Genomic DNA, 26957 nt, shown 5'->3' on the forward strand with positions numbered 1-26957 from the left:
AATATAGGTGGAGAAAAGAGCAAGGAGCAGACAGCTTGGCAAGAAAAGAATGGGCCCAGAAAAACTAAGAATTGGCTGGAAGAGTAGGGGTCAATTTAGATTTGGGGAGGGTAGAAAGCCAACTGTACTTATGTCCTTGAAAATTATAGTGCAGTACAAGCTGGGTATCACTTGGCTTTCTGGAAAACAATCCACTTTGGTTTAAGCCTTGTTGAAAAGTCTATGATAGCCTCACTTTAGAGCTGATTAAACCAAGTACATTTTGGCTTAATCAGCTTTGGTACTTTTGAAGATATTACAAAAAAGAAAAAAGAAAAAATCACTTGCTTTTTTTACCCCAGTGAACACAATGTTTCCTACCTAAAGTTTTAATAGTGGTGATGAAACCAGGGAATTGTGATGCTAGCCAAATGGTATCCAGTAGATTGGAATAAAACAACTCAATATTTAATTCAAGTAAAACAGACAATGTTACCAAGTGCTAATGTTGCACACTAGTATAAAATCTTTAGAAATGCAAACATGTATTAGGGTGTGTTGACATGTTTCTTTGGGAAAGATCTTTGTTAAATACAGAGGTTCTATAGTTTCTATTTAAGGTGAAAGCATTTAAAACATAGGCTTACCTGACAGTAGCATTGTTTTTCTATTAATAGATAACTAGAACTTATGTTCACATTTGACTTAGGTAAAGTGTGTAAAACCTAATACAGTGTGCCTAGCATACAGTCAGTAAATATTGATTCTTCTAATCCCTCAGTAAGTTTGATATTTTTACCTCTTTCCTGCCTGTCTTTTTGACCTCACTGATTCAACCTATGGACCAGAGTGTTAATGAAATGTTATTGCGGAAGAGATTTTGAGAAAACTGGCATATCATGCAGTCATCATACAAATTTTTTTTCTTGTAAAAAAAATGCAGTTTTTTATTATTGCTTGTGCCTCAACTGTTTAAGTGAGTATTAAAGGGCTTGGAGGAAAAAAATAATAATAATGAACATGGCAGGACACAAAAGCCACAGTGTTTTTTGTGCTGAAAAATTCTTGTCAAAGGAAGAAAGAAAGCAGCAAAACTGAAAGGGCACAGCATGTCTATCCCTTTTGAAAATGCATTTTTAAATGCAGGCGTTTTTTGTGCGTAAGGAAAGCACAATTCAAAAAGTTGGGAAACATACAATGCCTGGATTCACTGCTTCACAATAACCTTTTATTGAAGCATCCTCAATAAAAGCAAAATCAAAAAATCCCACACTGTCAGAGATTCTAGTTAAGGGCATCTGCATGGAAATTATTGAGCTGCTTTTGGATGGATCAGAAGGAAAAACTAGAAGCAGTTTCCTTGTCAAATGGTGTGATATGTTCTAAAATGGATGATATTTCATTTAGCATTTTGAAGCAGGTCATCGAGAGAACAGTAGCCTCGCCATTCCACTTGATTATGCAACTGGATGTAATGACAGATGACATCGCTCAACATAGACTCCTCGCTTTTGTTCACCAGGGGCATGCAGACACAAAATAGATTCTTACTTTGTGAGTTGCTTTTGCAAACTACAAAGGCTGTCGACAATTTGGAAATGGTGAAAGGTTTTTTGCTACACAAAACTTTGCCTAGAGAGAAAAGTTTCATTGTCAGCACAGATGGAGCTTCTGCAAAGCTGATTTTGCTACTTTGGTGAAAAAGAATCTCCTCACATCTCCTCACTCGTCTTTTTTTTCACCCAGATGTACACAACCAGCAAAGGCTTCTCCAGCATCTCTGAAACCTGTCTGATCAGCATTTGTAAAAGTCATCAACTTTATCAAAGGTGGGTCTCAGTCATTCCGTGTCACAAAGTTCATCAGGAAACAGGAGAACAATACATGAAGTGCTTCTCACTGGGTTTCAAAATGGACAAGTCCTGACCACTTGTTCAAACTAAGGAGAGAAGCTTCACTTTTTTTTTTTTTTAATGGAAAAAAAGCCCACTCCTGAAAACACTTGAGAGAAAAGATTTGTCCTTGGGTTGACTTACCTGGCAGGAAACTTTAGCCAAATGAAAGAGAGAAATTTTTCTGTTCAATTTCCTGAAGTCACCATTTAGGATGCTTCTAACACATGTCAAGCTTTCTTGGCTAAATCGCCGATGTAGAAGAGTACTTTACCAGCAGAGAGTAGACAGGCAAAATTCTCTGTCAATTTCTTTGCAAGGAGAAATTTGCCAACAACTGGAAACACTTCATTTCTCTTTCAAAAGTCATTTCCTTCTTGAGGGCATCGAAGTTGAACCACTGATGCACAACTCTTTTCTTTCTGCTGTAATATGTATTTATGTTGTGACCTAGCTAAAGACGAACTCATTGTTCTAAGGTAAAAATATCTATTACAACTAGAATTTAACTAAAAGAGCTTTGATAAATTCTGATATTCTTTGAGAAAATGCTATCTTCACCTAATAAAGAAAGCCATGGAAGCTTAAATACCATTTGCAACAATATATCTTTGCTAATCAAGACCTTCATCACTTTTACCATCAAACCCAAAAGCTGGAATCAATTGTATGACCAAAATTATATATATATTGCCATGTCACCCTGTTGTACAGTTTTTTTTTTCATTTTTTTATCATTTTTTTTATTAGAGAAGTTGTAGATTTACAGAAAAATCATGCATAATATACAGAATTCCCATATACCATCCTATTATTAATACCTTGTGTTACTTTGGTACATTTGCTACAATTCATTAAAGAACTTTTTATAATTATATTATTGACTATAGTCTATCATTTACAATAGAGTTCACTGTATTGTACAGTCTTCTGGCTTTAAAAATTTATTCTAGTATATATATACAACCTAAAATTTCCTTTTAACCACATTCAAATGCATAATTCAGTGCTGTCAATTACATTCATAATATTGTGCTACCCTCACCACCATCCATTGCCAAAACTTTACTATCCACCCAAATAGAAACTCTGTACAATTGGAGCATTGACTCCTCATTCCCTACCCCACCCCATCTCCTGGTAACCTGTATTCTAGATGCTGACTTTATGATTTTGCTTAGTCTAACTTTTTTCAAATCATTGAGGTCATACAATATTTGTCCTTTTGTGTCTGGCTTATTTCACTCAACAAGCTACCTTCAAGGTTCATCCACATTTTAGCTGTATCAGAACGTCATTCCTTTTCATGACTGAATAATATTCCATTGAATGTATATACCACATTTTATTTATCCATTCATCAGTTGATAGACACTTGGGTTGCTTCCACCTTTTTGGCTATTGTGAATAATGCCACCATGAAGATTGGTTTGCAAATATCTGTTTGAGCCCCTGCTTTCAGTTCTTTTGGGTATATACCTAGAAGTGGGATTGCTGGGTTGAATGGTAATTCTGTACTTTCTGAGGAACCACCACACTGTCTTCCATGGCAGCTGCATCATTTTATATTCCCACCAGCAATAAATGACTGCTCCAATTACTCCACATTGTCAACAATTTTCCTTTTTTAAAAAAATAGTAGCCATTCTAGTGGGTGTGAGGTGGTATCTCATTGTGGTTTTGATTTGCATTTCCCTAAAATAAAATGCACAAATCATAAATAAACAGTTCGACAAGTTTTGACAATTGCATATATCTGTGTAACCATCACCCCAATCAAGATACAGAATATTTCCATCTCTCCAGAAAATTCCTTTGAGCCCTTTCCACTCAATCTCCCACCACCTCCCAGAGGTAGTTCTGACTTCTATGACTACTGATTAGCCTTGCTCATTAATTCTGGCTATCATGCTACATGTTTTTCAGGAAATAAGTAGTTTGTTCCTTCTTACTGCTGAGTAGTGTTCCATTGCATTAATATAGCACATTTATTGCTCCATTCTCCTCTTAATGGATATAAGAGTTGTTTTCAGTTTTTGGCTACCATGAATAAAGCTGCTACATTTTTATACCAGTCTTTTTGGGGACATATGTTTTAATTTCTCTTGGGTAGATATTTAGGAGTGGAATTACTGGGTCATTGGGTAGGTATACATTTAATTTTCTAATAGTATAAACTGTCAGTGTAGGTGTATGTTTAACTTTATAATAAATGGACACTTTTCCAAAGTGGCTATACCATTTGCATTCCACCAGCAATAATTGACATCTCAAGTTGTCCCATATCTTTGACAACATTTGGTGTTGACAGTCTTTTTAATTTTAGCCATTCTGGTGGCTGTTTAGTGGTATCGCATTGTGGTTTTAATTTGTATTTCTCTGATGATGAATTATGTTGCTACCCTTTTTAATGTGCTTTTATTTATCTTTTTTTTTTTTTTTTTTTTTTTTGCTATCCATGTTTCTTGTTTTACAAAGTGTCCAAGTTTTTAGTGCATTTTTATTTGGGTTGTCATTTTATTATGGATTTTTAATTCTTTCTATATTATGAGCACAAGACCTTTGTCAGAGTGACATCATCAACATAGTGATGTAAATGGCTACTGAAAATACCTTTCCAGAGATTCAACCAAAAAAGAGGACAATTCTGAATTCTTTGAAATTCTGCAGGAGAATATAGACTGGAGAAAGATCCTACATATGCAGAATTGAAGAAAGAGAAGAAATATCAGGTAGGGATCATCCATCCCAGAAAAGCCAGTCCTCTCCCCTCCCCCTCACTCGGACTCCCTATGGGAAAGGCACAGAATCAGCAGATGGGAACCCTCCCACCAAGAACACAGATTCTAAAATCTCTCACAGCAGTGAGACATACCTCCACTGTTTGAAGACCCGTGGGACAGGGGAGGAAATTTCAAGGCCCAGGTTAGTGAGGGACAAAGAGACTGAGAAAACAGGGACAGAGACTGAGTTTCCAGCCCTGGGTCTGAAAACCCTTCCCCCACCCTAGAGGGAAGCAGCAGCCAGAGGCCGATTTCTTGCCTCTGGGATGGCTGGAGTACTGGGTCAGCTGAGGGAGTGCTGTGCCATCAAGCCAGCAAAGTGAGGGCATAGGAATCTCACAGTTTCAGCTCACCCATGTAGATGCAGCTTGTGCTCTGAGGCAAAGCAGCCTCTCGGATGATTAAGTTACCAAAGAGCACCATCTGCTGTACAGTCTGCAAAGTGCAAGGGAATAGAACACTTTTAAAAAGATGCTCCAGACCCTTTATTAGGACCACAGGAGCTGGTCTACATGCCCTGCACAGAAACCAAGCCTGGTTTGGGCTGAGAAATATGAACAACCCAACTGTCAAAGCAGGGCTCTAAAACAAACCAAGGTCTTGCTGACTGGTGGAAAACAGAGCACCACTGGAAGACACAGGATATATATTACCACACATAGTGAACTTGCCCAGTGCCTACCTCTCATCCATGTGGCAGTCCATGGTGGGTGCTTGATTTGGGGGGAAGACTGGGGGACAGAGCCAATCTGACAACTGGCCAGTAACAGAAACAAAGAAATACAGAAATAAGAAAACCAATAAGAAAACAAGGCAAAAGAGAAAACCTCCAGAATAAAAAAAGTCAAGAAACTCAGATGCCCAGACAGCAAAAAATCATGAGCCACACCAGGAAATATGAAGATGTTGCCTAGCTAAAGGAATAAACTAACACCTCAACTGAGATTCAAGAGTTAAAACAACCAATTGAAGATGTTCAAACAAATCTTCTAAATCAAATCAACGAGTTGAAAGAAAATGTGACAAAAGAGATGAAGGATATAAAGAAGACACTGGATGACCATAAGGAAGAATTTGTAACCTTGAAAAACAAATGGCAGAACTTGTGGAAACGAAAGGCAAAATAGAAGAGATGAAAAATACAATGGAGACATACATCATCAGACTTGGAGAGGCAGAAGAAAGGATTACTGAACTAGAGGACAAAACATCTGAAATCCTATGCATAAAAGAACAGATAAGGAAAAGAATGAAAAAATATGAGCAGGGGCTCAGAGAACTGGATGACAATGTGAAGTGCAAGAATATACATGTTATAGGTGTCCCAGAAGGAGAAGAGAAGGGAAAAGGGGCAGAAAGAATAATAGAAGAAATATTCACTGAAAATTTCCCAACTCTTATGAAAGAAATAAAACTACAGCTCCAAGAAGTGCAGCATACCCCAAACAGAATTTATCCAAATAGACCTACTCCAAGAAATTCACTAATCAGATTGTCTAATATCAAAGACAAAGAGAAAATTCTGAAAGCAGCAACAGAAAAGTAATCCATCACATACAAGGGATGCTCAGAAAGACTAAGTGTGGATTTCTCAGTAGAAACCATGGAGGCAAGAAGGCAAGGGTATAATATACTCAAGATACTGAAAGAGAAAAACTGCCAACCAAGAATCCTATATCCAGCAAAACTGTCCTTCAAAAATGAGGTAGAGATAAACAGACACTGAGAGAGTTCGTGAACAGGAGACCTCCTCTACAAGAAATATCAAATGGAGTTCTACAGACAGATAGGAAAAGACAGAAGAGAGAGGTCTGGAGAAGAGTGTAGAAATGAAGATACAAGGAGATAGAGAGTAAAGATTGGGCATTTGATGCTGAAGGAGTACAGAATGTTCAACAGGATTGATTTTATAGATCCAGAAATGGATAGCACAATACTGGGTGATGATAGCACAATATTGTAAGTACACTGAACAAAGATGACTGTGAGTATGGTTGAAAGAGGAAGGTTAGGGGCATGTAGGACACCAGAAGGAAAGATAGAAGATAAATACTGGGATGGTATAATTAAGTGAACACTAGAGTGGTCAGTGATTTTGTTCTGGTTTGCTAATGCTGCTGTTTTGCAAAACATCAGAAATGGATTGGATTTTATAAAGGGGGGTTATTTGGTTACAAAGTTACAGTCTTAAGGCCATAAAATGTCCAAGGTAAGGCATCAACAATAGGGTACCTTCACTGGAGGATGGCCATTGGGCATCCAGAAAACCTCGGAAGGCACGTGGCTGGCATCCACTTGCTCCCAGGTTGCATTTCAAAATAGTATTCTCCAAAATGTTGCTGTTGGGGTGTTTTGTCCTCTCTTAGCTGCAGCTCCTCTTCAAAATGTCACTCTCAGTTGCTCTGAGTTCCTTCTGTTTGTAAGCTTTTTATATGGCTCCAGTGATTTAATTTAGACCCACTCTGAATGGGTGGGGTAACACTTTCATGGAAATTATCCAATCAGAGGTCTTGCCCACAGTTGGTTGAGTCACATCTCCATGAAAACACTCAATCAATAGGTTCCAACCCAATCAACACTAATGCATCTGCCTCCATAAGACTGCATTAAAGACAATGGCATTTTAGGGGCCATAATACATCCAAACTGGCACAGATTTTGATTAAATGTACAAATATAAGAATGTTTTTACATGAGGGAGAATAAATGAATGTCAACCTTGCAAGGTGTTTAAAGTAGTGTGATATTGGGGGAAAATACAATCAATGCAAACTAGAGTCTATAGTTAACACTAACATTGTAATATGCTTCCATTAATTGTAACAGAGGCAATATACCAAACTAAATGTCTACAATAGGGGAGTATAAGAGAGGGGTATGGGATTCTTGGCATTGGTGTTGTTGTCTGGCCTTTTTATTGTATTGTATTGTATTTTGATTTATTTTTTCTTTTGTTGCTTTTTAGTTGTCATGTTTTTCTTTCTTTTCCTTTTTTTCTTTTTTCACCTCTTCCTCTTTATTTGTGGAAGAAATGGAAATGTCCTCATATAGATAGTGGTTGTGAATGCATAACTATGTGATTATACAGGGAACCATTGATTATTTACTTAGGAGGGAATGTATGGTGTGTGAATAAAACCATCTAAAAAATAAACAGAGGGATACAAGTGTTGACGAATATGTGGAGAGAGGGATATACCTAATCACAGTTGGTGGGGAAGTAGAATGAAGCAGCCCATCTGGAGAGTAGTGTGGTGGGTCCACAGGAAGCTAAGCATGGGGTTACCATATGGTCCTGCAATCCTGTTATTGGGTATATACTTGGAAGAACTGAAAAGAGGGACACAAATGGACATTTGCACAGTGGGGTTTATGGTGTCAGTATTCACGATTCGCGTGGATGGAGGTGGCCTAAGGGTATATAGACTGATAAATGGAAGGGTGAACTCTGGTGTATACATACAATAGAATATTGAGCTGCTACAAGAAGGAATGAAATTGTGAAGTATGCAACTAGGTGAATGGACACTGAGGACATTATGTTGAATGAAATAAACACAGAAATGAAAAGAAAGAAAAGGAGACTTTTTAAAATTCATTTTATTGAGATATATTCACATGCCATGCAGTCAAACAAAACAAAGCGTGCATTCAATTGTTCACAGTACCATTACATAGTTGTGCATTCATCACCAAAATCAATCCCTGACACCTTCATTTCCACACACACAAAAATAAGAATAATAATAATAATTAAAGTGAAAAAGAGCAATTAAAGTAAAAAAGAACACTGGGTGCCTTTGTCTGTTTGTTTTTTTCCTTCCCCTAGTTTTCTACTCACCCATCCATAAACTAGACAAAGGGGAGTATGGTCCATATGGCTTTCCCAATCACATTGTCACTCCTCATAACCTACATTTGTATACAATCGTCTTCAAGATTCATGGGTTCTGGGTTGTAGTTTGATAGTTTCAGGTATTTACTGCTAGCTACTCCAATTCACTAGAACCTAAAAAGGGTTGTCTATATTGTGCGTAAGAGTGCCCACCAGAGTGACCTCTCGGCTCCTTTTGGAATCTCTCTGCCACTGTAGCTTATTTCATTTCCTTTCACATCCCCCTTTTGGTCAAGATGTTCCCCATCCCACGATGCCAGGTCTACTTTCCTTCCAGAAGTCATATTCCACGTTGCCAGGGAGATTCACTCCCCTGGGTGTCTGATCCCATGTAGGGCGGAGGGCAGTGATTTCACCTGCCAAGCTGGCTTAGCTAGAGAGAGAGGGCCACATCTGAGCAACAAAGAGGCATTCGGGAGGAGGCTCTTAGGCACAATTATAGGGAGGCCTAGCCTCTCCTTTGCAGCAACAGTCTTCCCAAGGGCAAATCCTGTGGTAGAGGGCTCAATCCATCAAACCACCAGTCCCCTATGTCTGTGGGCATGTTAGCAACCATCGAGGTGGGGTAGGCCAATACCCCTGCATTCTCCACCAGCTCCTCAAGGGGGCTCTGCATATTTTTTCATTGTTTTTTTTTTAATTAACTTTTTTTATCAACTATATAAAAATTTTAAAAAATTAAAAAAAAATACAATAAATAAACATTTCAAACAGACCACAACAAGGGAGTAAGAAAAAGACAACTAACCTAAGATAACTACTTTACTTCCAACATGTTCCTCCTCTACCCCAAAAAGTAACCTAATATAGCAACATTTCTGTGAACCTGTTCCTGCTACACCCATTAGAATTTAACAGGCCATAGTCATTCCTGGGCATTCCCAGAATGTTAAATTTACCCACGATAGCTTATCTGTTCTTATTGGATTATCGTTCCCCCTTCCTTAATTGCTCTCTATCACTAGTTCCCCTACATTCTACATTATAAACCATTTGTTTTACATTTTTCAACGTTCACATTAGTGGTAGCATATAATATTTCTCTTTCTGTGCCTGGCTTATTTCGCTCAGCATTATGTCTTCAAGGTTCATCCATGTTGTCATATGTTTCACGACATCGTTCCTTCTTACTGCTGTGTAGTATTCCATCGTGTGTATATACCACATTTTATTATCCACTCATCTGTTGAAGGACATTTCGGTTGTTTCCATCTCTTGGCAATTGTGAATAATGCTGCTATGAACATTGGCGTCCAGATATCTGTTTGTGTCACTGCTTTCCGATCTTCCGCGTATATACCGAGAAGTGCAATCGCTGGATCAAATGGTAACTCTATATCTAGTTTTCTAAGGAACTGCCAGACTGACTTCCAGAGTGGCTGAACCATTATACAGTCCCACCAACAACGAATAAGAGTTCCAATTTCTCCACATCCTCTCCAGCATTTGTAGTTTCCTGTTTGTTTAATGGCAGCCATTCTAATTGGTGTGAGATGGTATCTCATTGTGGTCTTAAATTGCATCTCTCTAATAGCTAGTGAAGCTGAACATTTTTTCATGTTTCTTGGCCATTTGTATTTCCTCTTCAGAGAACTGTCTTTTCATATCTTTTGCCCATTTTATAATTGGGCTGTCTGTACTATTGTCATTGAGTTGTAGGATTTTTTATATATGCAAGATATCAGTCTTTTGTCAGATACACGGTTTCCAAAAATTTTTTCCATTGAGTTGGCTGCCTCTTCACCTTTTTGACAAATTCAGAAAAGGAGACTTTTGTTAGAAATGTGTCCTGCAGATAATTTCTCCCAATGTATGGCTTATCTTTTCACTTTCTTAACACTGTCTTCTGATGACCAGACATTTGGGTATTGTTGAAGTCCAATTTAACAATGATTTTTCATTTGTTTAATGCCTTTTGTGTCTTTTCTTAGAAATGTTCCCCTATCCTTAAATCATAAAGACACTCTCCTTTGTTTTCTTCTAAAGTTTTATAGTTTTAGACTTTCTATTTAGGTCTCAAAGTTAATTTGAGGAGTCAAGGTTCAGTTTATTTTTTTTAATGACTATTTAGCTGTTCAAACACCATTTGTTGAAAAGACTACGGTTTCCTCATTGAATGCATTGTACCTTTGTCAAAAATAAATTGACTGAAAATTTCTGGGAAGATGGTGGAGTAGGTGAGGTGGAACAGGCTTCTCCTCTGTGAAAATAGAAAGGGGCCTGAGGACACCAGGAACCACGATTTCTGGGTGTGACCAGCCACAGAAGATCCCCCACAGCACATGGAGGAGGCACCGACAAAAAAAGAGGAGAGAGAGCGGCTGGAGGGATGCGGTGTGTCCCTGCTGAATGACCTCCCAGCTGGTAGCAATAAAACCACTGCCATACCAAAGAGTGAGCAGTGGCTCTCCGCTCCCCAGCACCTACCTTGATAGTTTGCTGGGGGTGCCGGGGGGGGAAGTGATGCTCCATAGTCAGACAGCAGGGGGCCCTCCTGAGGGAACCTGGTGGGCAGCACTGCTCTCCCCAGCGGAAGTCTGGGAGGAGGCAGTGGTGAGAAACGGGGAAGGGAGATGCATCATACCAGCAATCAGGAGCCCCTCCTACACCCCAGAGACTTGCGGGCACAAGGCAGGCAGGGCCCACGTTCCATCTGTGGGGTGCCCTTGAGCAGACTCCCTGCCTACCTGCTCAGGGCCCACATCACAAACCCAGGGTAGACAGTCCCCAATGCACACCCAGATCCCATGCACCAATTGGTTCCCCACCGGGTCTGGACACTGCCTACCACACAGGATAAGTTCCGGGAAGCCCAACTGGAGAGCACCATCTGCTGGTAGGTTAGGGAAATTGCACCCCAGCAAGCTGTACCTCAAGAGCACTACCTGCTGGTAGGTTAGGGAAACTGCATGTCAGCAAGCTGTGCCTCGAGAGCACCACCTGATGGAAGGATTGGGAAACTGCACTCCAGCAAATCAAATTCTATATAAATGCTCAAATAATTCTGCATTTCCCAAAATAACCCTACCAAGACAAGCAAATGTCCCAAAGCCAACAGAAAATTACAAAGCACGTGAAGGATCTAGAAGATATGGACAAGCAAAATGAACAAATTAAAAAGCTGCAAGAGACAAAAAATTTGGAGCAATTAATTAAAGAAGTACAAGTAAATCTACAAAACAACTTTTAAAAGATGGCTAAGACATAAAGGAAATCAAGAAGACTCTACAAGAGCAAAAAGAAGAATTTGAAAGAGTAAACAAAAAAATAGCAGACTTTATGGAAATAAAAGACAATATGGCTCAAATTTAAAATATACTAGAGACACACAGTGGCAGATTTGAAGAGGTAGAAGAAAGGATAAGTGAACTTAGGGATAGACTAATTGAAAGTGAGCACACAAAAGAACAAATGGGGGGGGAATTGAAAAATTTGAAATGGATCTCAGAGAAGTGATTGACAACATGAAGTAAACAAATATAAGAATCATTGGTGTCCCAGAAGGAGAAAGGTAAAGGGCTAGGAAGAGTGTTTCAAGACAAAGTTGAGGGAAACTTCCCAAACTTTTTAAATGACATTAATATGCAAATCAAAGATGTCCAACAAACTCCAACAAGAATAAATTCCAGAAGATGGCAGACTGGTGAGCTGTATGTTTTAGTTACTCCTCCAGGAAAGTAGGTAAAAAGCCAGGAACTGCGTGGACTGGACACCACAGAGCAATCTGTCTTTGGGCATACTTCATACAACACTCATGAAAACGTGGAACTGCTGAGATCAGCGAAATCTGTAAGTTTTTGCGGCCAGGGGACCCGCGCCCCTCCCTGCCAGGCTCAGTCCCGGGGGAGGAGGGGCTGTCAGCTCCAGGAAGGAGAAGGGAGAATTGCAGTGGCTGCTCTTACCGGAAACTCATTCTACTGATTCAAACTCCAACCATAGATAGACTGAGGCCAGACACCAGAGACTCTGAGAGCAGCCAGCCCAGCAGAGAGGAGACAGGCATAGAAAAAAAACAACACGAAAAACTCCAAAATAAAAGCAGAGGATTTTTGGAGTTCTGGTGAACACAGAAAGGGGAAGGGCGGAGATCAGGCCTTGAGGCGCATATGCAAATCCTGAAGCAAGGCTGATCTCTCTGCCCTGGGCACTTTTCCTTAATGGCCCTGGTTGCTTTGTCTATTAGCATTTCAATAACCCATTAGATCTCTGAGGAGGGCCGTTTTTTTTTTTTTTTTTTTTTTTTTTTTTAAATCCTTTTTGCTTTTTCTAAAACAATTACTCTAAGAAGCTCAATACAGAAAGCTTCAAAGAATTGAAATTTGGGCACGTCAAGTCAAGAGCAGAACTAAGAGAGCTCTGAGACAAAAGGCAATAATCCAGTGGCTGAGAAAATTCACTAAACAACACAACTTCCCAAGAAAAGGGGGGTGTCCGCTCACAGCCACCATCCTGGTGGACAGGAAACACTCCTGCCCATCGCCAGCCCCATAGCCCAGAGCTGCCCCAGACAACCCAGAGTGACGGAAGTGCTTCAAATAACAGGCACACACCACAAAACTGGGCGTGGACATTAGCCTTCCCTGCAACCTCAGCTGAATGTCCCAGAGCTGGGAAGGGGGAGCAGTGTGAATTAACAGAGCCCCATTCAGCCATCATTTGAGCAGACTGGGAGCCTCCCAACACAGCCCAGCAGCCCAGAACTGCCCTGGGGGGACGGCACTCACCTGCGACATAGCACAGTCATCCCTCAACAGAGGACCCGGGGTGCACAGCCTGGAAGAGGGGCCCACTTGCAAGTCTCAGGAGCCATACGCCAATACCAAAGACTTGTGGGTCAGTGGCAGAGACAAACTGTGGCAGGACTGAACTGAAGGATTAGACTATTGCAGTAGCTTTAAAACTCTAGGATCATCAGGGAGATTTGATTGTTAGGGCCACCCCCCCTCCCCGACTGCCCAGAAACACGCCCCACATACAGGGCAGGCAACACCAACTACACACGCAAGCTTGGGACACCAATTGGGCCCCACAAGACTCACTCCCCCACTCACCAAACAGGCTAAGCAGGGGAGATCTGGCTTGTGGAGAACAGGTGGCTCGTGGACGCCACCTGCTGGTTAGTTAGAGAAAGTGTACTCCACGAAGCTGTAGATCTGATAAATTAGAGATAAGGACTTCAACTGGTCTACAAACCCTAAAAGAACCCTATCAAGGTCAGCAAATGCCACGAGGCCAAAAACAACAGAAAATTATAAAGCATATGAAAAAACCAGACGATATGGATAACCCAAGCCCAAGCACCCAAATCAAAAGACCAGAAGAGACACACCTAGAGCAGCTACTCAAAGAACTAAAGATGAACAATGAGACCCTAGTACGGGATATGAAGGAAATCAAGAAGACCCTAGAAGAGCATAAAGAAGACATTGCAAGACTAAATAAAAAAATGGATGATCTTATGGAAATTAAAGAAACTGTTGACCAAATTAAAAAGATTCTGGACACTCATAGTACAAGACTAGAGGAAGTTGAACAACGAATCAGTGACCTGGAAGATGACAGAATGGAAAATGAAAACATAAAAGAAAGAATGGGGAAAAAAATTGAAAAACTCGAAATGGACCTCAGGGATATGATAGATAATATGAAACGTCCGAATATAAGACTCATTGGTGTCCCAGAAGGGGAAGAAAAGGGTAAAGGTCTAGGAAGAGTATTCAAAGAAATTGTTGGGGAAAACTTCCCAAATCTTCTAAACAACATAAATACACAAATCATAAATGCTCAGCGAACTCCAAATAGAATAAATCCAAAAAAACCCACTCCGAGACATATACTGATCACACTGTCAAACATAGAAGAGAAGGAGCAAGTTCTGAAAGCAGCAAGAGAAAAGCAATTCACCACATACAAAGGAAACAGCATAAGACTAAGTAGTGACTACTCAGCAGCCACCATGGAGGCGAGAAGGCAGTGGCACGATATATTTAAAATTCTGAGTGAGAGGAATTTCCAGCCAAGAATACTTTATCCAGCAAAGCTCTCCTTCAAATTTGAGGGAGAGCTTAAATTTTTCACAGACAAAGAAATGCTGAGAGAATTTGCTAACAAGAGACCTGCCCTACTGGACATACTAAAGGGAGCCCTACAGACAGAGAAACAAAGACAGGACAGAGAGACTTGGAGAAAGGTTCAGTACTAAAGAGATTCGGTATGGGTACAATAAAGGATATTAATAGAGAGAGGGAAAAATATGGCAAACATAATCCAAAGGATAAGATGGCCGATTCAAGAAATGCCTTCACGGTTTTAACGTTGAATGTAAATGGATTAAACTCCCCAATTAAAAGATATAGATTCGCAGAATGGATCAAAAAAAATGAACCATCAATATGTTGCATACAAGAGACTCATCTTAGACACAGGGACACAAAGAAACTGAAAGTGAAAGGATGGAAAAAAATATTTCATGCAAGCTACAGCCAAAAGAAAGCAGGTGTAGCAATATTAATCTCAGATAAAATAGACTTCAAATGCAGGGATGTTTTGAGAGACAAAGAAGGCCACTACATACTAATAAAAGGGGCAATTCAGCAAGAAGAAATAACAATCGTAAATGTCTATGCACCCAATCAAGGTGCCACAAAATACATGAGAGAAACATTGGCAAAACTAAAGGAAGCAATTGATGTTTCCACAATAATTGTGGGAGACTTCAACACATCACTCTCTCCTATAGATAGATCAACCAGACAGAAGACCAATAAGGAAATTGAAAACCTAAACAATCTGATAAATGAATTAGATTTAACAGACATCTACAGGACATTACATCCCAAATCAACAGGATACACATACTTTTCTAGTGCTCACGGAACTTTCTCCAGAATAGATCATATGCTGGGACATAAAACAAGCCTCAATAAATTTAAAAAGATTGAAATTATTCAAAGCACATTCTCTGACCACAATGGAATACAATTAGAAGTCAATAACCATCAGAGACTTAGAAAATTCACAAATACCTGGAGGTTAAACAACACACTCCTAAACAATCAGTGGGTTAAAGAAGAAATAGCAAGAGAAATTGCTAAATATATAGAGACGAATGAAAATGAGAACACAACATACCAAAACCTATGGGATGCAGCAAAAGCAGTGCTAAGGGGGAAATTTATAGCACTAAACGCATATATTAAAAAGGAAGAAAGAGCCAAAATCAAAGAACTAATGGATCAACTGAAGAAGCTAGAAAATGAACAGCAAACCAATCCTAAACCAAGTACAAGAAAAGAAATAACAAGGATTAAAGCAGAAATAAATGACATAGAGAACAAAAAAACAATAGAAAGGATAAATATCACCAAAAGTTGGTTCTTTGAGAAGATCAACAAGATTGACAAGCCCCTAGCTAGACTGACAAAATCAAAAAGAGAGAAGACCCATATAAACAAAATAATGAATGAAAAAGGTGACATAACTGCAGATCCTGAAGAAATTAAAAAAATTATAAGAGGATATTATGAACAACTGTATGGCAACAAACTGGATAATGTAGAAGAAATGGACAATTTCCTGGAAACATATGAACAACCTAGACTGACCAGAGAAGAAATAGAAGACCTCAACCAACCCATCACAAGCAAAGAGATCCAATCAGTCATCAAAAATCTTCCCACAAATAAATGCCCAGGGCCAGATGGCTTCACAGGGGAATTCTACCAAACTTTCCAGAAAGAACTGACACCAATCTTACTCAAACTCTTTCAAAACATTGAAAAAAATGGAACACTACCTAATTCATTTTATGAAGCTAACATCAATCTAATACCAAAACCAGGCAAAGATGCTACAAAAAAGGAAAACTACCGGCCAATCTCCCTAATGAATATAGATGCAAAAATCCTCAACAAAATACTTGCAAATCGAATCCAAAGACACATTAAAAAAATCATACACCATGACCAAGTGGGGTTCATTCCAGGCATGCAAGGATGGTTCAAAAAGAATAAATTCCAAAGAAACTACTCTGAGACATATACTGATTAGATTGTCAAATGACGATTAAAATGAGACTACACAGGAGGCACCATAGAGGCAAGAAGGCAGTGGTATGACATATTTCAGATTATGAAAGAGAAAAATTGCCAGCCAAGAATTCTTTATTCAGCAAAGCTCTCCTTCAAAATTGAGGGAGAGTTTAAAATTTTCACAAACAAATAATGAGAGAATTTGTTAACAAGAGAAGTGCACTGCAAGAAATACTAAAGGGAGAATTGTCAGCTGAGAGAAAAAGAAAGGAGAGAGAGGTCTGGAAAATTGCACAGAACTGAAGAGTTATTAGTAAGGGAACTTAAATGAAATAAAGAAAGAGGTAAAAAAAATAGATTTAACAATTGAAAACAAAGGATAAGATGGCTGATTCAAGAACTCCCTTCACAGTAATAACTCTGAATATGAATGGATTAAATTCTCCAGTTAAAAGATACACACTGGTAGAATGGATTAAAAAATATGACCCATTGATATGCTGTTTACAAGAGACTCATCTTAGACCCTGTAAAACAAAGAGACTAAAAGTGAAAGGATGGAAAAAAATATTCTACGCAAATTGCAATCAAAAGAAAGCTGGTGTAGGTATAATAATATCAGACAAAATAGACTTTAAATACAAAGATGTCATAAGAGACAAAAAAGGACACTGTATATTAATAAAAGGGATAATCCACCAAGAAGAAATAACAATATAAATGTTTATACACCCAATCAAGGAGCTCCAAATATAGTAGACAAACATTGGCTAAGCTGAATGGAGCAATAGATACATCTACAATAGTAGTGGAGACTTCAATACACCTCTCTCTTCTATAGATAGAACAACCAGGCAGAAAACCAATAAGGAAATTGAAAACCTAAACAACATGATAAATGAATTAGACTCAACAGATATATATAGATCATTACATCCCAAAGTACCAGGAGATACATTCTTCTCTAGTGCCCATGGAATGTTCCCCAGGATAGATCATATGCTGGGGCACAAAACAAGTCTTAATAAATTTAAAAAGATTGAAATTATTCAAAGCATGTTCTCTGAGCACAATGGAATGCAACTAAAAATCAATAACCACCAAAGAACCAGGCCTTTCACAACTATATGGAGGTTAAACAACATACTCCTCAACAACCAGTGGGTTAAAGAAGAAATTGCAAGAGAAATTGGTAAATATCTAGAGATGAATGAAATGAGAACACAACATATTAAAACCTGTGGGATGCAGTGAAGGCAGTGCTGAAAGGGTAATTTATAGCTCTAAATGTATATATCAAAAAGCAACCAAGAACTAAAACTAAAGATCTAACTGAACAACCGAAGAGGCTAGAGAATGATCAGCAAACTAACCCTAAAGCAAGAAGACAAAAAGAAATAACAAAGATTAAAGCAGAAATAAATGAGCTGGAGAACAACAACAACAACAACAAAAACAATAGAGAGAATAAATAAAACCAAAAGGTTTTGAGAGAAGATCAATAAGATTGACAGTCCCTTAGCTAGACTGACAAAAGTCAAAAAGAGAGAAGACTCAAATAAACAGAATCATAAATGAGAAGAGGATAATTACTACAGATCCCAAAGAAATTTTAAAAATCATAACAGGATACTATGAACAACTGTATGCCAACAAGCTAGAGGATTTAGAGGAAATGGACAATTTCCTGGAAACACATGAACAACAAAGACTGACCCAAGAAGAGACAGAAGACCTCAACCAACCAATCACAAGTAAAAAGATCCAATCAGTCATCAAAAACCTAACTACAGCACACACGAGGAGGAGGGCTGAGCCGCCGCCGCCCCGTCGTGGTGAGCGCGGAGTCGGGACTGGAGCCGCCGCCACGGAGACGCCGGGGATGGTGCCGCTCAGCCCCGGCCCTTCTGCCTCGCCACCTTCGCTCGCTCAGCGCGGCCTGTTCCTCCCCGGCCCGTCGCCCCCGCCTCCATTTCCCGCCCTCTCTTCACCACACACACGGGCCCCCCGGTCACGGATCCGGGCAGCAGCAGCAGCAGCAGCAGCAGCAGCAGCCGCCGCCGCCGCCGCCGCCGCCGCCGCCGCCTCTCGGCACCCGACTGCTGGGACCACGCGGACACGGAAGCCCCCGGCCCGGCCCCTGCGGCGGCGGCGCCCCCTGGCGGCCTAGGCCCAGCATGAGCACCTCAGCGCGGCCATCAGCCGGCAGCTCAACGTCAACGCCAAACCCAACGTCCGCGCCGCCGAACTCGCGCTGTCCTGTCTGCGGGGTCCGGCCCCTGCCAACAACCGCGGAGCCGGCTGCGGCGCGGAAGGCCCTTCGGCACCTGTGGAACCTTCTCAAGAGGAACAGCCGTTGTATGAAGGTTCAGATTCGGCTGTTAGCATGGAACTTTCAGAACCTGTTGTAGAAAATGGAGAGACAGAAATGTCTCCAGAAGAATCATGGGAGCACAAAGAAGAAATAAGTGAAGCGGAGCCAAGGGATGGTTCCTTGGGAGACGGAAAGCCCCTAGAGGAAAATGCCCAAGAAATGATGGAGGAAGAAGAGGAAATACCAAAACTGAAATCTGTGGTTGCACCACCACATGCTCCTAAAAAAGAACATATAAATGTAGTATTCATTGGGCATGTAGAAGCTGGCAAGTCAACCATTGGAGGACAAATAATGTATTTGACTGGAATGGCTGACAAAAGGACACTTGAGAAATATGAAAGAGAAGGTGAAGAAAAAAAAACAAAGAAACTTGGTATTTGTCTTGGGCCTTAGACACATCAAGAACAAGATAAGGGCAAAACAGTAGAAGTGGGTCGTGCCTATTTTGAAACAGAAAGGAAGCATTTCACAATTCTAGATGCCCCTGGTCACAAGAGTTTTGTCCCAAACATGATTAGTGGTCCTTCTCAAGCCAATCTGGCTGTAGTGGTAATCTCTGCCAGGAAAGGAGAGTTTGAAACTGGATTTGAAAAAAGGAGGACAGACAAGAGAACATGCAGTGTTGGCAAAGACAGCAGGTGTAAAGCACTTAATTGTGCTAATTAATAAGATGGATGATCCAACAGTAAATTGGAGCAATGAGAGATATGAGGAATGTAATTGAAAAAACGTGGCTTCAAGCCCAAAAAGGACATTCACTTTATGCCCTGCTCAGGACTGACTGGAGCAAATCTTAAAGAGCAATCAGATTTCTATCCTTGGTACAATGTATTACCATTTATTCCCTATCTGGATAATTTGCCAAACTTCAGTAGATCAGTTGATGGACCAGTCAGGCTGCCAATTGTGGATAAGTATAGGGATATGGGCACTGTGGTCCTGGGAAAGCTGGAATCAGGATCTATTTGTAAAGGCCAGCAGCTGGTGATGATGCCAAACAAGCACAATGTGGAAGTTCTTGGAATCCTTTCTGATGATGTAGAAACTGATTCTGTAGCCCCGGGTGAAAACCTCAAAATCACACTGAAGGAGGAGAACCTAAGATGGCGGCTAGGTGAGACAGGGCAAAATAACACCTCCATGAAAAATGCTAGATAAAAACCAGAAGGTGACCCAGAATACCAGTTTCAGCGATGCACCAGCTGGACAAGGTCTGCTAGAACCACAGGGGCCGTACACTTGGTGAAAACGGGAGTCTGCATTCTGAAACGAGTGAGTAAGCCAGCTGAAAGACCAGCAGCTGCGTGGCGGTGTGACATTTGGAGATGGACTGGATCTTTTGAAAAAAAAAAAAAGGGAAAAACTCAAGAGTGGCTGCATTTGCAACGGTGAAAACCACGCAGTGGAAACACGACAGAAGCAGTCTGAGCCGGCCTCTCGGTGTCTGGCATGGAGGATAGCCCGCTGCAGATTCCCTCAAGGCCAGGGGACCAGAGGGGAGACCCAGAAGGAGAAAGAAACCCCGCTGCTTGCAGCCGCTCCCCGGCGAGCTGGAGACACTCCTGCCTGGGTCTGTGCCCACAGCCCAGAACAGTGCTAGTTGTCCCTGAGCTGGGAAGGAGGAACTGTGCGAGGAGAGGGGAGAGGTGGAGATGCCACGTTCAGCCGTCCTTGCATCAGGCTGAGAGTGCCCCTGCATGGCCCGGCAGCCCAGGACTTCCCTTGAGGGACGGCGCACACTTGTGACGTAGCACAGCGTTCCCTCAGCAGAGGTCCTGGAAGATCACAGCTGAGAAGGGGGCCCTGCTCAGAAAACTCAGGGACGCTACGTCAATGCCAGTGGTTTGTGGGTCAGCGTCAGAGAGGATCCGGGGCAGAACTGAAATGAAGGCTTAGACTCTTGCAACAGCCGTGAATCTCCAGGAACACCTGGGAGGTTTGAATATTAAAGCTGCCCTGCCTCCCTAGCCACCGGGACACACGCCTCACATTCAGGGAGGACAACTCCAGCAACACACCCAAACTGAGTTCACCAACTGAACCCCACAAGAGTCCTTTCCCCACACACCACAAGAACAAAGTTGAGAACTGACTTGAAGGGTATAGGTGACTAGCAGACACCATCTGCTGGTTAGTTAGAGAAAGTGTACGCCACCAACTTGTATTTCTGAAAAATTAGATTGGTATTTTTTTTTACAACTTGAAAGAACCCTATCAAGCAAAACAAATGCCAAGAGGCCAAAAACAACAGAAAATCTTAATGCACATGATAACACCAGATGATATGGAGAATGCAATCCCAAAGACCCAAATCAAAACATCAGAAGAGACACAGTACTTGGCACAATTAATCAAAGAACTACAATTGAGGAATGAAAACATGGCAAAGGATATAAAGGAAATGAAGAAGACCATGGAACAGGATATAAGGGACGTAAAGAAGACCCTAGAAGAGCATAAAGAAGACATTACAAGAGTAAATAAAAAATGGAAGATCTTATGGAAATAAAAGAAACTGTTGGCCAAATTAAAGACTCTGGATACTCATAATACAAGACTAGAGGAAGCTGAACAATGACTCAGTGTCCTAGAAGTCCACAGAACAGAAAATGAAAGAGCAAAAGAAAGAATGGAGAAAAAAATTAAAAAAAAACGAAATGGATCTCAGGGATACGATAAATAAAATAAAACGTCCAAACTTAAGACTCATTGGTGTCCCAGAAGGGGAAGAGAAGGGTAAAGGTCTAGAAAGAGTATTCAAAGAAATTGTTGGGGAAAACTCCCCAAACCTTCTACACACTATAAATACACAAAGCATAAATGCCCAGCGAACTCCAAATAGAATAAATCCAAATAAACCCACTCCAAGACATATTCTGATCAGACTGTCAAATACCGAAGAGAAGAAGCAAGTTCTGAAAGGAGCAAGTTCTGAAAGCAGCAAGAGAAAAGCAATTCACCACATACAAAGGAAACAACATAAGACTAAGTTGTGACTACTCAGCGGTCACCATGGAGGCAAGAGGCAGTGGCATTACATATTTAAAATACTGAGAGAGAAAAATTTCCAACCAAGAATACTTTATCCAGCAAAACTCTCCTTCAGATTTGAGGGAGAGCTTAAATTTTTCAAAGACAAACAAATGCTGAGAGACTTTGCCAATAAAAGACCTGCCCTACTTCAGATTCTAAAGGGAGCCCTACCAACAGAGAAACAAAGAAAGGAGAAAGAGATATAGAGAATTTTAACAGACATATATAGAACCTTACATCCCAAATTACCAAGACACTCATTTTTCTCTAGTGATCATGGATCTTTCTCCAGAATGGACTAATATGCTGGGACATAAAACAAGTCTCAATAAATTAAAAAAAAAAAATTGGATATACTCAAAGCACATTCTCTGACCACAATGGAATACAAATAGAAGTCAATAATTTGTGAATTGTAACTCCACTATTTACTTCCTACATGATATAAAATACACAAACTCTAATGACAAATCAGTGGTTTTGAACTCCATGTAAAATATGTAAGTTTTGACAAGAACTATGTAAAGGTGGGGGAATGGAGGAGTATAGGAGCACAGTTTATGTGTCCTATTGAAGTTAAGTTGGTATCAAAGAAAAACAAGATTGTTATGGATTTAAGAGGTTAATTTTAAGCCGCACAGTTAACACAAAGAAATTATCAGAGAATATGACCATAGAGATGAAAAGTAGAGTATGGGTTAAGAGAAATGGGGGAAGGGGCAATGGGGAGTTAAGAAATGAGTGTAGGGTTGCTGTTTGAGGTGAAGGGAAATTTCTAGTAATGGATGGTGGGAAAGAGATAGCATTACAACATTCTAAATGTGATTAATCCCACTAATGGAAGACTAGGGAGGGGGTAGAATGGGAAGATTTAGGCTGTATATATGTTTCCACAATTGAGAAAAAAAAAAAAAAGGACAGTCTAAATAGATGACAATTGAATGCCAAGGATGACCCTGGAGGGGATCTGAGGATGAAGGACAGGAGGCTCAAAGGGACACAGTTGAGACAGGGGGAAAAAAAAAAAGGAAATATAGAATGTATGCTTTGTGTCAATGTTGAATCTCTAGTACTTCTTAGCTGCATTTAATGGAATTGCATAAAAGAACGTTCTTGTTCATGGGAATTGTATATGTGAATTGTAGTGTTTGTTCAAGGATGGGTGCAGCTAGCTCTCATACATTCAGAAGACAGAGCAATAGATGATGGATGATAGATAGGGAGGGAGGGAGGGAGGGAGGGAAAGAAATACCGGTGTGACAGCATGCTAAAGTTGGTGGATTGGGGTATCAGGGGAGGGGAGTCAGGGTGTGCTGGAGTTCTGTGTATGGGGTTTGTATTGTTTTTGCAACTGTTCCTATAACTTTGAATTTATTTCAAAATAAAATAAAATTTTAAAAAAATCACGCTGAAGGGAATTGAAGAAGAGGAGATCCTTCCAGGATTCATACTTTGTGATCCTAATAATCTATGTCATTCTGGATGCACATTTGATGCCCAGATAGTGATTATTGAGCACAAATCCATCATCTGCCCAGGTAATAAGGCAGTGCTGCATATTCATACCTGTATTGAGGAATTTGAAATAACTGCCTTAATCTGCTTGGTAGATAAAAAATCAGGAGATGAAAGTAAGACTCAACCCCATTTTGTGAAACAAGGTCAAGTATGTATCGCTCGTTTAAGGGCAGCAGGAACCATCTGCCTTGAGACCTTTAAAGACTTCCCTCAGGTGGGTCATTTTACTTTAAGAGATGAGGGTAAGACCATTGCAATTGGAAAAGTTCTGAAACTGGTTCCAGAGAAACACAGCATTTTCTTGATGACCCTGCACAATACTGTGAGGAAAATTGACTGCAAAATCCTACTTCACACTGCCTTCTCTCATTTCTGCCCATTAACAAACCTCTCCCCATGTTTTGCAAAGAGAAAATTCACAGCAAAAGTCCACATTATGTCAGCTTTCTCATGTTGAGAGCTCTGCTATGCCACTGTTGAATTTTTCCCCAAGATTTTTTTTCTTCGCCTCTCAAACTCTGCTTCCTTGGACAGATTTGGCAATAGCTTTGTAAGTGATGTGGACCTAATTGCCTACAATAATGAAAAACCACAGATTTTTTTTTTTTTTTTCATTTTCCCCTTAGGCATATTTAGGCTTTTTTTCTCCCAGGCAGATCATTCTGAGTGTGCAAGTGTGTGTGCACAAGTTAAAAACACGACTACCATGTTAATCAAATATTCAATTTGAAATCCTTTTTGGTATTTCAATTGCTTTTAAATAATGTTTTTTATCTGGATGTAACATTGTTGCATTAGCTTTTTATCTTAACCAAGTAATTGAATACATTTTATTACTTGGATTTTTCTAAACTCTTACCCTACCCACTACTTTAAATAAGGCATTTACAAACAAATGTTCAAGTTTGTATTAAAGGAAAGAATTAGTCTGATGCCTTCTTTTGATGGTTAATGCATGGATACAATTAAATACCTTTGGGGGGGGAACCTACCTACGAATAAAAGCCCAGGGCCAGATGGCTTCACAGGAGAATTTTACCAAACTTTCCAAAAGGAATTGATGCCATTCCTGCTCAAATTCTTTTAAAAATTTGAGGAAAATGGAAAACTACCTGTTCTAGTTTGCTAATGCTGCCAGAATGCAAAACACCAGAAATGGATTGGCTTTTATAAAGGGGGTTTATTTGGTTACACAGTTACAATTTTAAGGCCATCAAGTGTCCAAGGAAATGCAACAACAATCAGGTATCTTCACTGGAGGATGGTTAATGGCATCTGGAAAACCTCTGTTAGCTGGGAAGGCACGTGGCTGGCCTCTGCTCTGGAGTTCTGGTTTCAAAATGGCTTTCTCCCAGGACATTCCTCCCTAGGTTTCAGCTCCTCAAAAATGTCACTCTTGCTTGCTCTTGGAGCATTTGTGCTCTCTTAGCTTTTCCGGAGCAAGAGTCTGCTTTCAAAGGCCATCTCCAAAATGTCTCTGTAAGCTAAATCTCCTCTCTCAGCTCCTGTGAGTTCTTCAAAGTGTCCCTCTTGGCTGTAGCAAGCTTTCTCCTTCTGTCTGAACATACATAGCACTCTAGTAAACTAATCGAGGCCCATGCTGAATGAGCGGGGCCACACCTCCATGGAAATTATCCAGTGAAAGATCTCACCCACAGTTGAGTGATCACATCTCCACAGAAACATCCAATCAAAAGTCTCCAACCCAATCAACACCAATACGTTTCCTGCCCACACAAGACTGCATCAAAGATAATGACGTTTTGGGGGACATACTACATTCAAACTGGTACACTGCTGTCACACCCCAGAAAAAAGAGTCTAACATATAGAAGGAATGTCTGATCTAGGGGCCCTGATGCTTATCTCATAGATACCAGGTGCACCATAAACTAAGGGTTGAAGGCTGTTTTAGAAATCCCAGTCATTGTGGCACCTAGACCCCAGGGGGCAGACAAGGGAAGATCAGATAGGCCCATAAGATGAATGACCACAAACAAGCCAAAAGGCCTACTTCCTCAACATAGATAATACAGTGCACATCAAAGAAGAGTAGTGTGTTAGAACCCTAGTAACCAGTCAGCAGAAACTGATGAGCACTCACCCAATCGAGGCCCAGAACACACTCAGCAGGACCCTTCTCCCCCAACACCCAGTTTGGATTTTTCCTTTAAAAAATGCTGCTCTTGGAGAGCTGGAGCCAATTTTCCTTTCTTTCTTTTCTGATGGCTCCCACCTGCTTTCTTCCTCTAATAAACCTTAAACACTTTACTTAAACCATGACTCGCTGTGTTGTGTGGATTTCTGAATGACCTAACACTTTGGTGCCGTGACTCAGATATGGAGGTTCAACTGAAGCTTGAGTCTCTGGCCCCTTAAGGGGCAACAAGGCAGACTCTCAGTCAACCCCGTTCGGAGGACCAACTGAGATTTGAGTTTCCTGGCCCTTCGGGGCAATGGGGCAGCCTTCCAGTCAACTCTGTTCCTGAACTGCAGCCATTCAGGTTTCCATGCATTCAGTGGCTTGAGTCCATCAACTCAGACCACCTTAACGCGACGCCAGCTTACCCTCATGGCTCTCAAATGTCTACAACTAATTTGGCCCTAGCTAGGTAAGTGACATCTTTCTGCCCAGATCCTCCCCTTGAGAGTTTTGTTCAATGTTCTGTGGACATCCCGGCCCACCTGAGTGTGGCGCCTAGGCCGGCTTTGACACGGCAGCCCGGCTTCGTAAGCCTAGTGAAATCTGAGCACTCAGTCAAAACTTTCTGATGCTCCGTGAGCGTCTTTCCCCATTGCAGCAAAGTAACCCGGAGGATGCCTTGGGCAAAAGACTGCAGGCATTTCCTGACCCCCCACGGCAAACCAGGGACGCCTGCTTTGTTGTCGCGACTAGGTTGTATGGATCTGGGTTGTCTCACTTGAGCAATGTTTTGGGTGGTCTCTGTAAGCCTCCAATGGAGTGGGGGGAACTGTGAATTTCTCACAGGCAATCTCCGTAAGCCTCCCATGAGCATAGCTCCAATTCATGTCAGCCTCGTTCAGGGAGAACGTAAGCCTCTGAAGGAGCAGGAAGCTGTGAATCTCTCACAGGTGATCTCCATAAGCCTCCAGTGAGCAAAGTTCCCTAACAAACCACAAGCCTCTCAAATTTCTTAAATAGCCATGGGTAATTTACAGTCACTTTTAAGTAACTCCAAAACTGCATTTGCTCCTAAATCTACCACCTCAGATGTTTAAACTTCAATTAAAAGGGGAAGTAGAACCAATACAATTTGGCCGCACTATCCTTCAGGACAAAAAAACTTTGGCCAGAAAATGGCACTTTTAATTGGCAAATTCTTGCTAAACTTGATAATTTTATTCGGCGTGATGGTAAATGGTCTGAATCCCCCTTATTTTCAAGGTTTTTGGACTCTTTAATCCTGGCCATCCTTGTGCCACCCTGTT

General features: G+C 40.7%; 1 pseudogene; it reads left to right on the forward strand.

Annotated features, from left to right (window-relative positions):
• Positions 1 to 18713: 18713 nt before the first annotated feature.
• On the forward strand, positions 18714 to 26257 carry LOC119543857 (annotated as a pseudogene).
• Positions 26258 to 26957: the final 700 nt, after the last annotated feature.

The sequence above is a fragment of the Choloepus didactylus genome, chromosome 9, assembly GCF_015220235.1.
Source record: "Choloepus didactylus isolate mChoDid1 chromosome 9, mChoDid1.pri, whole genome shotgun sequence".
NCBI classification, from domain to species: Eukaryota; Metazoa; Chordata; class Mammalia; order Pilosa; family Megalonychidae; genus Choloepus; species Choloepus didactylus.